This window comes from Capsicum annuum, chromosome 3, assembly GCF_002878395.1.
Source record: "Capsicum annuum cultivar UCD-10X-F1 chromosome 3, UCD10Xv1.1, whole genome shotgun sequence".
Classification (NCBI taxonomy): domain Eukaryota; kingdom Viridiplantae; phylum Streptophyta; class Magnoliopsida; order Solanales; family Solanaceae; genus Capsicum; species Capsicum annuum.
Window position 1 is genome coordinate 100750072 of NC_061113.1, and position 13342 is coordinate 100763413.

Consider the following 13342-nt stretch of genomic DNA (forward strand, 5'->3'; position numbering starts at 1 on the left):
GTGGATAAGGAATATGAAGCCTCTTATGGAATTTTTTTTGGAACAACTACAATGCTGCATCGAAGATACCGAAGAGTTGTGTTTTGTATCGGATAGGCATCCAAGTATTCCAAAGATGGGTTCACTTTTCTTCACTTCATCTTACTTTAGTTGTTGCATCAGGCATCTTGGAGAGAACATTTAAAACAACTATCACAACGAAAGGGTCGTCACCTTTTTTTATAGAGCAGCTAAAGCATATAGTAGAGAGGAGTTTTTAGACCATTTCAATCAAATAACGGATGTGAATCCCAAGGTAGTAGAATTTCTCACACGTGTCGATTTTGAGAGATGGAGTCGGGCATTCTGTCCAGCAAATAGGTACATTCTTATGAATTTAATGTCTTGTTTGATTTACAAGTTTAGTATGATGTCATCCTAAGTGATTCTTTTCTATAGGTACAATATTCTGACATAAAAAATAGCTGAATCGGTGAATTCATTATTTGATGATGAAAGAAAATTTCCCATCAAGGCTATGTTTGAAAAAATAAGTGAGAAGTATAGCAATTTTTTTAACGAAATGCGTGTGCAGTTCAAGTGCCCAGAAAAAAAATCAATTTATTCTCAAAATAGAAAAAAAATATCAACGAACATCAATTTGGGGAATAGGTTATTCTCTCATATAATAGCAGATTATAAATTCTGTATCACCGTTCATGGTGATGGTTCCACGATCGATCTTCAAATAAGATCTTGTATGTGTAGAGTTTTTGACTTGGACAAAATACCTTGTCCACATACTATGGCAGCGCTTCGAGCTCAATACGGTAATAAATATGGACCTGAAGTTTATGAGCACTCTTCTCAATATTATTTGATGGGAAAATATGAAATGGCATATAGTGGACATATTACTCCGGTACCTCCCGAAGAATCTTGGGTGTTCCAGCAAAGCTTATGGGGAGATTATACCTCCTCCATATATTGACCCGAGCACTATCAAATTGGGAAGAAAGCCATATAAGATGAGGAGTGGAGTTGGAGAATCATTTTCATCAAGAAGAAACAAGTGCTCCATATGTAAGTGTGTTGGCCACAAAAGAACTACATGCCCGAATCATAATCCACCATGATAGTTGTAATTGCAGAAACTTGTGTTGTTGTTTGTTTATTTGTTTGTTGTGGACTTTTATATATTTAACTCATTGTTGTGAACCTAATATTATCTTTTATTATATATAAAATATCTTTTTTTAAATAACTTGTGCATCAATAAAAAAGGCAAAACATGAACTAAATAATACAGCAGACCACAATTATTCCCAACAGTTGCATAAACAACTAGAATATTTTCCTCCAACAGATGACAAATCTATCCAAACAGATGGATAATCTATTGATAGAAGCCCAACAGATGACCAATTTGTTCCTACACATGGTCCATCTATTGAAAGAACTCAAAAGTCAAAATTGCTAGTGCTACTGGATTCAACATTGCCTCCAACCGTCGACATGTTAACATGTATTAGATTAGAAGAAATAGACAGAATGAAAATTGAAGAAGAATTAAAATGCCAAAGTCTGACTAAAAGCAAATTTTTCATTAAACGAAAAATAAAACACATTAGGTATCGATCCTATATAGAAAAATTAAAATACATACGCTAAAAGAAAAAACACATTCTAATTATTATTATTATCATCATCATCATTATTGGCAATCGGCTAATTAACTCACAGCAGCAGGGCCCTCATCAGCCTCTACATCTCTCTGAACATCGTCGCTCTCACAGCGACCAACTCGCTCTACAGGTCATTAACCTTCCTCTGAAGTTCCAGCACTGTGTCGCGTAGAATAGCAAAGTCCAAAAAAAGATCAGTCATATCTAGAACACGCATGAATTGACAAATGTAAATAAAAAGTCCAAAATATAATACAACATATACGACCAACTGGTAAATTTACATCAGAAAAAAACTTACCTCAACGAAAAAGGGATATGTTATTTGAAGAGAAGTGGTTGAAGATGTCACACGAAAAGAAAAAATGTAAGAAATAAATAGAGTTGAATGAAGATTAAGGAGAGACTTATTTATAGAGGATTGAATCTAGACGTGTCAGGCCAAAAGACAGGACTGTTCAGCTCCATTGTAATAATTACATTCGAATTGGTGGCATTTTATTTTTTGTGAAAAGTCGTGACTTTTTCTTTTACATTAATTACTTCTCACCTTTTCATAGCGGTTTGAGACTCGATAAAAACTGTTATTATTAAGTTGTTGCAACAGATCGTCCATCTGTCGCAACAGATTTAGTATCTGTTGTAACAGATGGATTGAATGTGCAACAGATGGTCTATCAAAATAGATTTACAATCTGTTGCAATAGATGGTTTGTATATTCAACAGATAAGACATCTGATGCAACATATGTATTATTTGTTACGACAGATGGATAGTATGTTGGAGAAGATATTTTGATATCTTCTAACAGCTGATTCATCAGTTTCAATAGATGGAGTATTTGGTTCATTAGCTGTTTTGAATGTGTTTGATAAAAAGTAACGACAAGTTCATCTCTTTTTAACAGTCCCTCCGTTTCGTATTAGTTAGGCCATATGGGCTTGGCACACTAATTAATAAAAATATAAATTAGGTGATTATTGTACAAAATTGGCCTTATTAATTATAATTTGAAAGTATAAATATGAATAATATACTTTATGTAGTCATTTAATAATAAGGGTAATCTTGGAAGAATATAATAAAATTCTTTTGATTTTATAAATAGGACAACTAAATTGAAATAAATGTTTTTAGCAAGAAGTAATCACATGCGTGCAGATAAATAAAAAAAATGCAGTCTGGTCTGTCGCAATAGATTTACCATCTGCTGCAATATATGGATTATTTGTTACGACAGATGGACCATATATTGGAGGAGATGATTTGATTTCTTCCAACAGCTGATTTGTCAGTTGCAACAGATGGAGATTTTGATTCATCAGTTGTTTTGAATGTGTTAAGATAAAAAGTCACGACTCTTCACACCTCTTTTTTAATAGTCATCACATATCTGCAGATGAATAAACAACACTGCCTGATATGTCCTGATGGGGTAGAAAGAATAAGGTGCGTGCAATGGATCCCATTTTTATGCATGCGAGTTATGTATATTATTGATCAGGCTACCATGACAGACACACATAAAGTGCAATGATTTTATGAATGCAGTTTTTTACTGATTAGACACTGATCCTTCAAACAAGATCCTGCATTGAACAGTTTAGTTTGATAGGTGCGAACTGATAAGGCTGAAGGGTTCCAAGATGGTGGTGTCGATACCCCGTTATTATTTAATGAGGATTTATGCTCATGTTTTTATGTCAAGTTTTGATATGGGTCAAAGAGGCATCTTAGCACTCGAGGACATGAAGACGTACGGGAAAACCTGAGCTTGTGGGGCTGCCTAACCAAGGAACAAGCTTTGAAGTATAGTGAACAAGTTTCAGCACTCCAAAGCTTTCCAAGAAGCCAAGCCCCTTTGTTTGGGCTTTTTAAAGGCCTTTTGGTTATTTAAGTAACAAGTGTTTACCTAGCCTATAAATAGAACAATTAGGTCATTTTGCCATTTAGACTTTGATAATATGTTTTGAGAGCACCATAGAGTGTCTTGCAAGGTGGAATCCTTGTTGCAAAGTAGAATTCTTATGTTGGTAGCTTGCTTAGAAACATTGGTTGCTTGGGGATTTCAATTCCCTTGAGGTCACGTAAGAGATAGGTTTATGTTGTGTGTAGTATTAAATGTCCAAGAGTGGAATAAGCTCTTGGGTTGTTAATATTACATCTCCATTTGTCTATCTTTCTATCTTTACTTTTTTCTAATCATTGGTGTTCTTGTTCTAGTATTATAACCCGTGACTTGTTGTCATTGTTATATCCTTATTGTTGTTCATCTGGTATTTATATTGTTGTTGTTAATCTTACTTTGGGTTTGCTGTTTCGGTGTTACAATCTCGTCATTGTTGTTGTTATTGTTGAATCCGAGTGTGGTCTCTAAACGGTCCTTGAATCTTCAGATTTGTGGACTGTTTTTAATATGTTTTCTTGTCTTCCTGATAATTTTGGTATCAAGTTTGGGGAAGGGTTCAAGTTTTTGGCGGTAGTGTAAATATCTAATAGTGATTGGACCAGTTTTAGTGGTGCAATGGACTTTTTGAAAGGCCTCTGAAGCCTCGCAATGCAGCAAATAATGATGGAACCAATAGAAATTCCCCTGGTCCAAATTTATATGGATGGATTACTGGAGGAGATGTTTTTGCAGGAGAAGGTGCTTGGGAGAATACCTGTGCACCAAGGGGGAGGTGGAGAAGGCCATATATCATCCTAGACCTTGTTTAAGAGAAAACACAGGGTAGGAAGGAAAGTGTAGCGAAATTGGACAAAGAAATTGACATGAGAAATGAAAAAACTTGATGAGCTTCAAATGTGGAAGTACGTCCAAATATAAAAATCCGTCAGTCGATGAAGAAAAAGAAGAATGGTCAAGAGGAATTGAGCTGGTCACTTTGCTAGAGACTGCAACTAGTGAGCGCGACCTCAACGAAGACCCACAAAATACAGGACCAGAACTCTAAGGAAGCTGCTTCATGAGCATGGAAGGTGGTAAGATTATCGGTCTGAATTGACATGTATTTTGCTACACTTTTGTTCCCACCCTGTGTTTTCTCTTAAACAAGGACTGAGATGATATATGGTCTTCTCAACCTCCCTCTTCCCGCACAGGTTTTCTCCCAAACACCTTCTGTTGTATAATAGTCTTCTCCAATAACCTATCCATATAAATTTGGACCAGGGAAATTTCTATTAGATCCATCGTTGTTTGTTGCAGTGGGAGGCTTCAGAGGCCTTTCAACAAGTCCATTGCACCATTAAAACCAATCCAATCACTATTGTTGCAGTGGGAGGCTTAAGATTAATACTTTAATTGATTAATCTAGGACATGGTACTAATACCTTAATTGAATAATCTAGGACTAGGGGTGAGTTCTCATAGGGTCAACTATTGATTAATCTAGGACTAGGGATGAGTTCTCATAGGGTCAGCCACAACAGATGGCAGCACCTATTTAATAATTTACAACATATGGATAATCTGTTGTGACATATGACAATCTATTTGATAATTTACAACAGATGGCTAATATGTAGCAACAGGTGACTTAATCTATTTGATAGTTTACAACAGATTCATAATCTGTTGTTACATAATCTGATTGATAATTTACAACAGATGAGAAATCTGATGCAATATGTTGAATATTTATTTTTTACAATTTTAAGTGAGTTCATATGTTAGACTAATAGTACCTAAATTGATTAATCTAGGACCAGGGGTGAGTTTTTATAGGGTCAACTAGAGTACTCGGTCAACTATAACTTCAATTTTTTTTATACAATTTCAATTAAAATACCCTTTTGGCAATTGCATGATGAGAGGGTTAAAAATTACGCATATATTTTATGATTTTAAAAATAATTAAGATCAATTCGGACCAAATTAACATTTTCAAAATTTTTCATTCTTTTCCAAAATACAAATCAACCTATACAAAACGTTTCATCATTTCAAATCTCGAGTTTTCGCTCTTTCTCTTTCATTCTCACTCAACAATACAATACAGACAATAACTACTCAATAAATTTGCTCAATCCTCCATAACAGATCATTTTTCTTCTTATTTCTGACAACGTAGGTGTTATTTTTGACTTCATTCTTGCTTGTATCAATCGTTTTCTTTGTCTTCGTAGGCAATAGAGTTCGAAAAGAGCTCTATATTTCTTATTTTTTCTAAAAAAATAAGGGTTTTTAAGTTAATGATGAAAAATAAAACTTTTAGGTGTATTATCTTCGAGAATGGGTTTACAATTTTGAATTTTGATGGTAAAATCATAGGAAGAACTCGAGAAATCCCTAGTTTTTATCGCAGTATTCCGTTGACTGTCGTGGTATTATTGGATAGTGGTTGTGATGTTGGTGGCGGTGGTGTTTATGGTTATTGTGGTGGCATTGGTTGGTGGTGTTTGTGGTGGCTGTTGGTGGTGTCGGTATTTGTGGTGTTTGTTTATTGCATTGGTTGGTGGTGTTTGTAGTGGTGGTTGTTGGTGTGTCGGTATTCGTGGTATTTGTAATATAATTTTTAAAATTTATGCATACATCAATTGTAATGTAATTTTTGTTTTTCTTTGTTTGTAGGTAAAAATGTCTCCCAACATAAAAAAAAAAGTGAAAGTGGATCAACGTATGACCACCCCAAAAAAAGGCTACAGTACAGAAAGATTCAGAGAAGTTTCCTGAACAATCTCAGTCAGGGAAAAGTGAAGCTGAGGAGAGATATGAAAACAATGTTAAGAGAGGTGGACAAAGGTTTGTAGATGCTGATGAAGAAAATGAAAGTGAGAAAGATGAGAAATTGGACAGTGAGAAACAGAAAGAAGATGATCATCAACATGATGATAATGGATCACCAATGGGGCATGAATTAATATCGACATCCCAGCAAGATCCTGTCAAAACTTTTAGTGATAACAGGTGTCAAGTTGTGATGTCGATAAATAACCCAGAAGTAAAACAACTAACTAGTCAAATTGTACTTAAATGTCAGATGGGGAAATTTTTTGAACATTTTATGAAAATTATGAAAAACGAAAACATAGGCCAACTTTTTAACAAAAGAGCTGCTTTGGGTGCTTTCTTTAGCTGCTTGAGGACCCCTCTGCCCATATCTATTTTCCTATGAAGATGGTTTATGGTCTTCTTAAGCGCAAAATCAAGTACATGAGGGATGATAAAGATCTAGAGGAGGGGGCAAAAAGAAGGTGGATGAAATCTAGATCAACTACTATGGCATGCCTGTTTGTTTTGTCTTGTAAGAGTTTACCATAGTGACGGGCATGAGATGCGATCGTCTAGAAGTACCACCACCCCGCAAAAGATCCAAGGTAAGAAAATGCAAGGAAAAAATAGATGGGTTTTTTTACATTGCTCGACGTGGCTACAAAGTATCGGATTTGTTGACAGATCTAAAGGATAGAACTATATCGGAGCAGTACAGGGAGCAATTATGCTTAGTGTGGTTTTCCCATTCAGTTATATTGGCAAGAGACATCAACAAGGTCATAGAAGATGATTTGTTGGTGCGTGCTGCGGATTTTGATAAATTCAACAACTATCCCTGGGGATATAACAACTTCTACTTGACTATCCAATATTTACTGACGAAGTTATCCTCGTTGACGACCACATTTTACGAATTTCCTTGGGCTTTCATGGTAAAATTAATCACTAATTTTACTCATCCATTAATTTATATCGAATATAGTTATTATGACTTTTTTTTTGCTTGCTTTCTGTTTACATTTTTTAGGCTTGGGCATTTGAAGCCATTTCTTCCCTCCGAAAGTAGTTAATGGATTACCCGGATGAGGTTTCTTATCAAAAGATGTTTAGGTGGTTGGCTGCAAAGAGCAACACCAATATTAAGGAGGTTGATCTCTTTAACCCTCCGGATGATGCAGTACGTCTTCTTCAAGTAAAATAATTTTACTCAAAGAAAGATATTGAACAGATGTTATATCTTGTGCAACAAATGTTATATCTGATGTACCATATGGGACATCTATTGTGATAGGGTACGATTGATATCTTGCATCAGATTAACCATTTGTTGCTTTGGTTCTCTGAACCTAACTCCTAACAGATTAACCATCTACTGCAAATTATGCAATAGATATGTAATCTGATAACATATTATTCATCTGTTGTGACGTACATATCATCTGTTGTATAACAGATTACCCATCTTATGCAACTGTTACAATAGATGATTGATATTTTGCATCAGATTATCCATGTGTTGCTAAATTTCTCTGGACCAGACTCAAATAAATTTTAACTATATACTGCGAACGATGTAACAGATGGGTCTTTTTGTTAAAATGTAGCCCAACTGTGAAAATTATTATATTATATGATTTAAATGCATCTATTTTTTTTATCATTTTTATAGGTTGTGCATCCATGGATCGTGCCTACTGAAGAGGAGTCAGTGATGACTTCTTATATTACTCTAGGTCATGTTGATACTATAGCAGACCCAATGGTGGAGTTAATAAAGAAAGAATTGGCTGGAGCAACAACCATAAGAAGAGCAGTTAGGTAAGGTCAGCCTAATGTTGAGGCTCTTTATGACCAACCTACTAAGGCAGATACGGGTGCTTCTTCTGGTGGAGTTGTTGGTATTGGTGGTAGGCATACTGATGTTGCTACCACTCGTAATGATGAGCATTGTGATGCTCAAGAAAGAATAAATATGTTTGAAAACACCCCTTTTCACCCTTACACAACCCTCGTGTTCTCGTTGCGAATGCGAAGAGTGCAATGACAGACAAGATAAACTCTTTAAAAAGTAGAGGCTATCTCTAAGGCTATCGAAGAATTCAAATCCAAGAGGTGTGTCATACCATCCAAGAAGGTGAAGGAGCCACACACTCCTACAGTATTGATTAGGAGAAAAAAAAGTAATTAGAGACGTACTCTCGGGTCGAAAATCAAAAGAAATTATAATTCCTCCCTCTCCAAAAGCTATTGAAGTTCAGGGGCCAGTCAAGAAGGTGGACATATACGCGGAACTTGGCACCAAAGAGAAGAGAGATCTGCGACAGGCCAAGAATGCCAAGCCAGGGGCACCAGATTACCCCAGGCCTCCCTTTCCACCCCCAAGACTTCTAGACTATGACTGATATGCGTATGCCGTACGAGGATAATGCAAGTTTACTTTTCCTAACCTAGCCCTTCTAATATACCCCATAAAGAAGAAGTTACGCAACAGATTTCACATATATTACAACAGGTGGGTATACTGATATAACTGGTAGTGGTTCTGTTGCAACTTATTATCCATCTGTTGCGTAAGTTGCGTTAGATTATTGATTTGGAGAACTCTATGCAACAGATGGACCATTCATTGCATCTTTACAATTACTAACCTATTTAAAAATTGACTTCTTATATCACAACATGTTGACATAATTCTCTGCTTCATGTGAAAAAGACAATTAACGTACCAGAAAGCTTATGACGCTGCTGATAGGATAATGGACCTCGACTTCTACAAGAAGCTTAAGGATAGGTACGATCAACTCAATGGAGAGGCGTTAGCCCTTGGCGTGGGACTTGATTTCCAAATTCCTATGTTGGTCTTAGATAAAGAAGAAATGATAAAATATGTTAGAGGGGAGAGGTCGAATCACACGGCAAGAGCTGGACCGAGGTAAAAAGGATTCTTGCAGTCATTAGCATGAATGACATGCATTATCGAGCTATTGAGATACTACTCGAGAAGGTAAAGATCAATGTTTATGACTCCAACGTGCCTCTCATCGACGATTTTGATCTTTTTCTCCTCATAGAGCCATAATGGTGTTGTTGACCATTTTGTTGAAGGAGAGTAAATCGATGAATAATTTGCCAAAGGAAGTGTTGATGAAGAAATCATAGGATTTTAAAGGTCGAAACAAGGGAATGATCCTTTCAAAAGATGATTCCTCTAAAGCGAGCAACTCGCACACTCTTGCACACATCGAATATTTGCTGACCGGCACAGAAATAAAGGAGCCAACGACTTTTTTGTGTGACAACGCAGTGGCAAACCTGCAAGAGGTCTGGGCTTATGGGGTACTAACTAGACGCTCGAAGCTTGTGTATATAAAAGTGCCTGTGAAATCACAATTTTTAATTTCAAGTCACCATTCACTTTATTACATGTACATGTAGATGTAGTGGCAATAATTATATTTATGAAAGTTGAGTTTTTTATAATGCAATAGATTGTCAATCTGTTGTAAAATATATTTAATCTATTCTGGCAGATAGTTTTATCTGTTTCAATAGGTTGGTCATATGTTGCATTACGCCGATGTTATTTCTATGAATAATCTAATAATCTAAGTCTAATATGTTACAACAGTGGGAAGACCTGTTTGATAATTTCCAACAGATGACCTAAATTTTACAACATATGCCTAAATCTTTTTGATATTTTCCAACAGTTACGCTTGAATATCCATGTGCTCAACAACACCAAACCAGTAGGAAATACACACACCACTATGAAAATTTCAGCAATTAGGCTTGAATATCCATGTGCCCAACAACACCAAACCAGTAGCAATAACGGCAACAATGTAGTAGTATCTTCTTGCTCGATTTTGTTTCTCTTCAGAAGCCTTGACTTTGTTCAACAAACCCCGAATTACACGATTTGTTTGTGAAGAGTGTCATTCTTCATACCAATCAAAGTAATCGCATCCACCCACTTTCTATAAAAAAAAAAGAGAACACAATTATAAAATAATTACAAGTCAATAATTAATCAACTAATTAAATACAAAAAATATTACCTTTGAAATCTTACAAGTAAAAAACCTACAACCCGAATTTGGTTGAGTTCAAGAAGTCTTTAACAAAGCTTCATGACCGCATTTACAATATCAAAAATCTTTATCATAAAAAAACAGTGAAAGATGCGCTCGACATTGTCAAGCTCAGTTGGAAAAAATGAAAGAAATAATTTAAAGAATTTGGATAGATAAAAGAAAATGACAATGAAGAAAAAGATTTGTAAATTTAGGATGAAATTTTGGGAGAAAGATGAATATATAAGACAATGGGGGAAAAAATGACCACTGTGGGCCAAGTGACGGCAAGTCAGCAAAATGTACCAGACTGATACATTTGATGCCTATTTTATTTTACACGTTTTTAAATGAACACTGTCTACTTAATGCCTATTTTATTTTAGGCGTTTGAACTGAACACCGTCGATGGGTTTCGCCTTTTTTATTTTAAATCACTTTAATCTTTTTACACGTGTGGCAATTTTTTATGTCCAATGAAATTTGAATTTTTATAAGGCAACAAATTCTCCATTCATTGTAACAGTTATTCTACCTGTTCTGACATATAGTTTATCTTTTGCAATAGGTTGGTCATCTGTTGTATTATCTCGATGTTTCTAAGTCCATCTGTTGCAGTAGTAGGAAGACCTATTTGATAAATTCCAACAGATTACCTACCTGTTACAACATATGTCTAAATCTGTTCGATTTTTCCAATAGATGTGTCGTCTATTGCAACAGATACATTATCTGTTGCAATATTTGAATCTAGTATTCCTTTTCAATTAATAAGTTCAAATCTAAGGAATAAATAAAATTCATAGACAAAATAAAATAAATCAAAGCCTTCAGAAATTAGCTGAAATAAGTCAACGAATAAATGAAATGTAAAAAAATTGTCATGGGTATAAATCTCAACAACAATTTAAGTATGATGCTAAGGATTACTTTGACAGGCTCAAGCTATAAATATTTACTCAGTATTGACAAGTTGTTCTTCATTCGGTGCTATGAAATTCGACTTTGCTCATCGTGGATTTTTATTGTCGCTTACGTATGATTTCTGCGCTTTCTGTTCTCCGTATTTCCATAAAAAGAGTAGCATATTATCAATTTTATTCAGCAGTAGCTTCTTCTACATCTACCTGAAAAGCAAGAATTAGTCAATGCTAATCAGGGAGATACAATAAAACGAAAAAAGATAACTCATCTCTTCTACCAAATCAAACAGGTCTTCCTCCCATTTTAAATTTTTCCAAACAGATTATATTTCTGTTGCAACAATAAATCAACTGTTGGGACAAATTTCTACATGAGAAAGACCCTGTATGATAATTTCCAATGGATGAACCATTTGTTGCAATATATAAATCATCTGTTGCAGCAGATAGGTCGTCTGTTGGTACAAATAAAAGTGGTATGAAGAACTGTTTGATTTGCTAATACAGACGAGACATATGTCAGAACAGATACTTTATCTGGTGCAACAAGTTAGTCAACTATTGCAACAGATGTATATATCTGTTTGACAATTTCCAGTAGATGTGTCATCTGTTAAAACAGATATGTTTCTGTTTGTTTTATCAGTTGGAAGACATATATATTCACCTTCTTCAGCTTGTGCTGATCTCCTTTGGACATTGTACGCTGCTTAGTGCAACACACAGACAAAGAAGTTATAATTTTGCTTTTTTAGATGCTTGATAATGCCCTGAAAATCACTCTTCTTCTCCTCTTAGCCCTAATCTCTAATGGAGCAGATGGAAATAAAATCTTCTTTGATGGAATGAGACCCCTCTTAGATGTCAATTCCTTTACAGAAGCAGTTAATGCATTAATAGCATTAATCACTACATCATGTTTCGCCCGGCAGTCTTGACATTTTCATGCACAACATTCGCTGGGAGACGCAAAATCTGTATAACCAGTATGATCATACTCATAATGGTTTGCTTTAAATACCGTAAGAGGAGCATTATTAGCACTAACAGCAGTACCACTACCACCACCAACAGCTCCATCACTACTAAGACCATCAACAACAACAAGCCCACCCTCCAAAATTATTTTTCTTATAATGGTTGTTGCTCCAAACAATTCTATTTTTATTTTGGTGATGATCTTAGGGTCCGATAAAGTTTGCACAGACCATAAATTAAGAAAAAATGGCATCTTCAACTCTCGATTTGTCAAAACTAGCGACGGATGCATAATCTAACATAAATCATTACATATATTAAAATGATGATTAGATCATTCAAAAAAATTATTAATTAAAAGAAAAAATTTAATTATAATTATACTTACTGCATCCTCCGGGGGGTTTAAGAGATCAAAAAATTTTATATTTTTATTAGTTTTAGCCGACAACCATCTCAAGATTCTTGGACAGGAAACTCCTTCCTGGTAGTTTACTTGTTGTCTCAAATAAGGAATGGCTTCAAATGCCCAAGCCTATAAAATAACATCAATAAATTAAAACCATTATTGAGTAAAAAAATGAATGATATCATAATAGAAGAAGAAAATATTACCATGAAAGCCCATGGAAAGCCATATAAGTTGACTGTCTTTGGCGCTAACAAAGTCAACAAATATTTGACAGTCATTTTGAAGCTTTCATACCCCCAAGGATAGTTGTTAAACGCCTTAAGATCCTCGGAGAGCTTTATTAAATCAAGGCTTATGTTGTTGTTAACGTCTCTCCCCTAAAGAATATTATGTACTAATCAAACCAAGCACAATGACTGTTTGTGCTTCTTTGAAAGTCCTTTACCTTTCAACGCTTCTATCAAATTTTTATGTTTGAAGCTTGGACCAATAATGGACACCAGGTCATCACGATCACACGACTTGTCTTTGCCCTTTTTGTGTGTGTGGGGTGCCTTTTTTGGATTAGAAT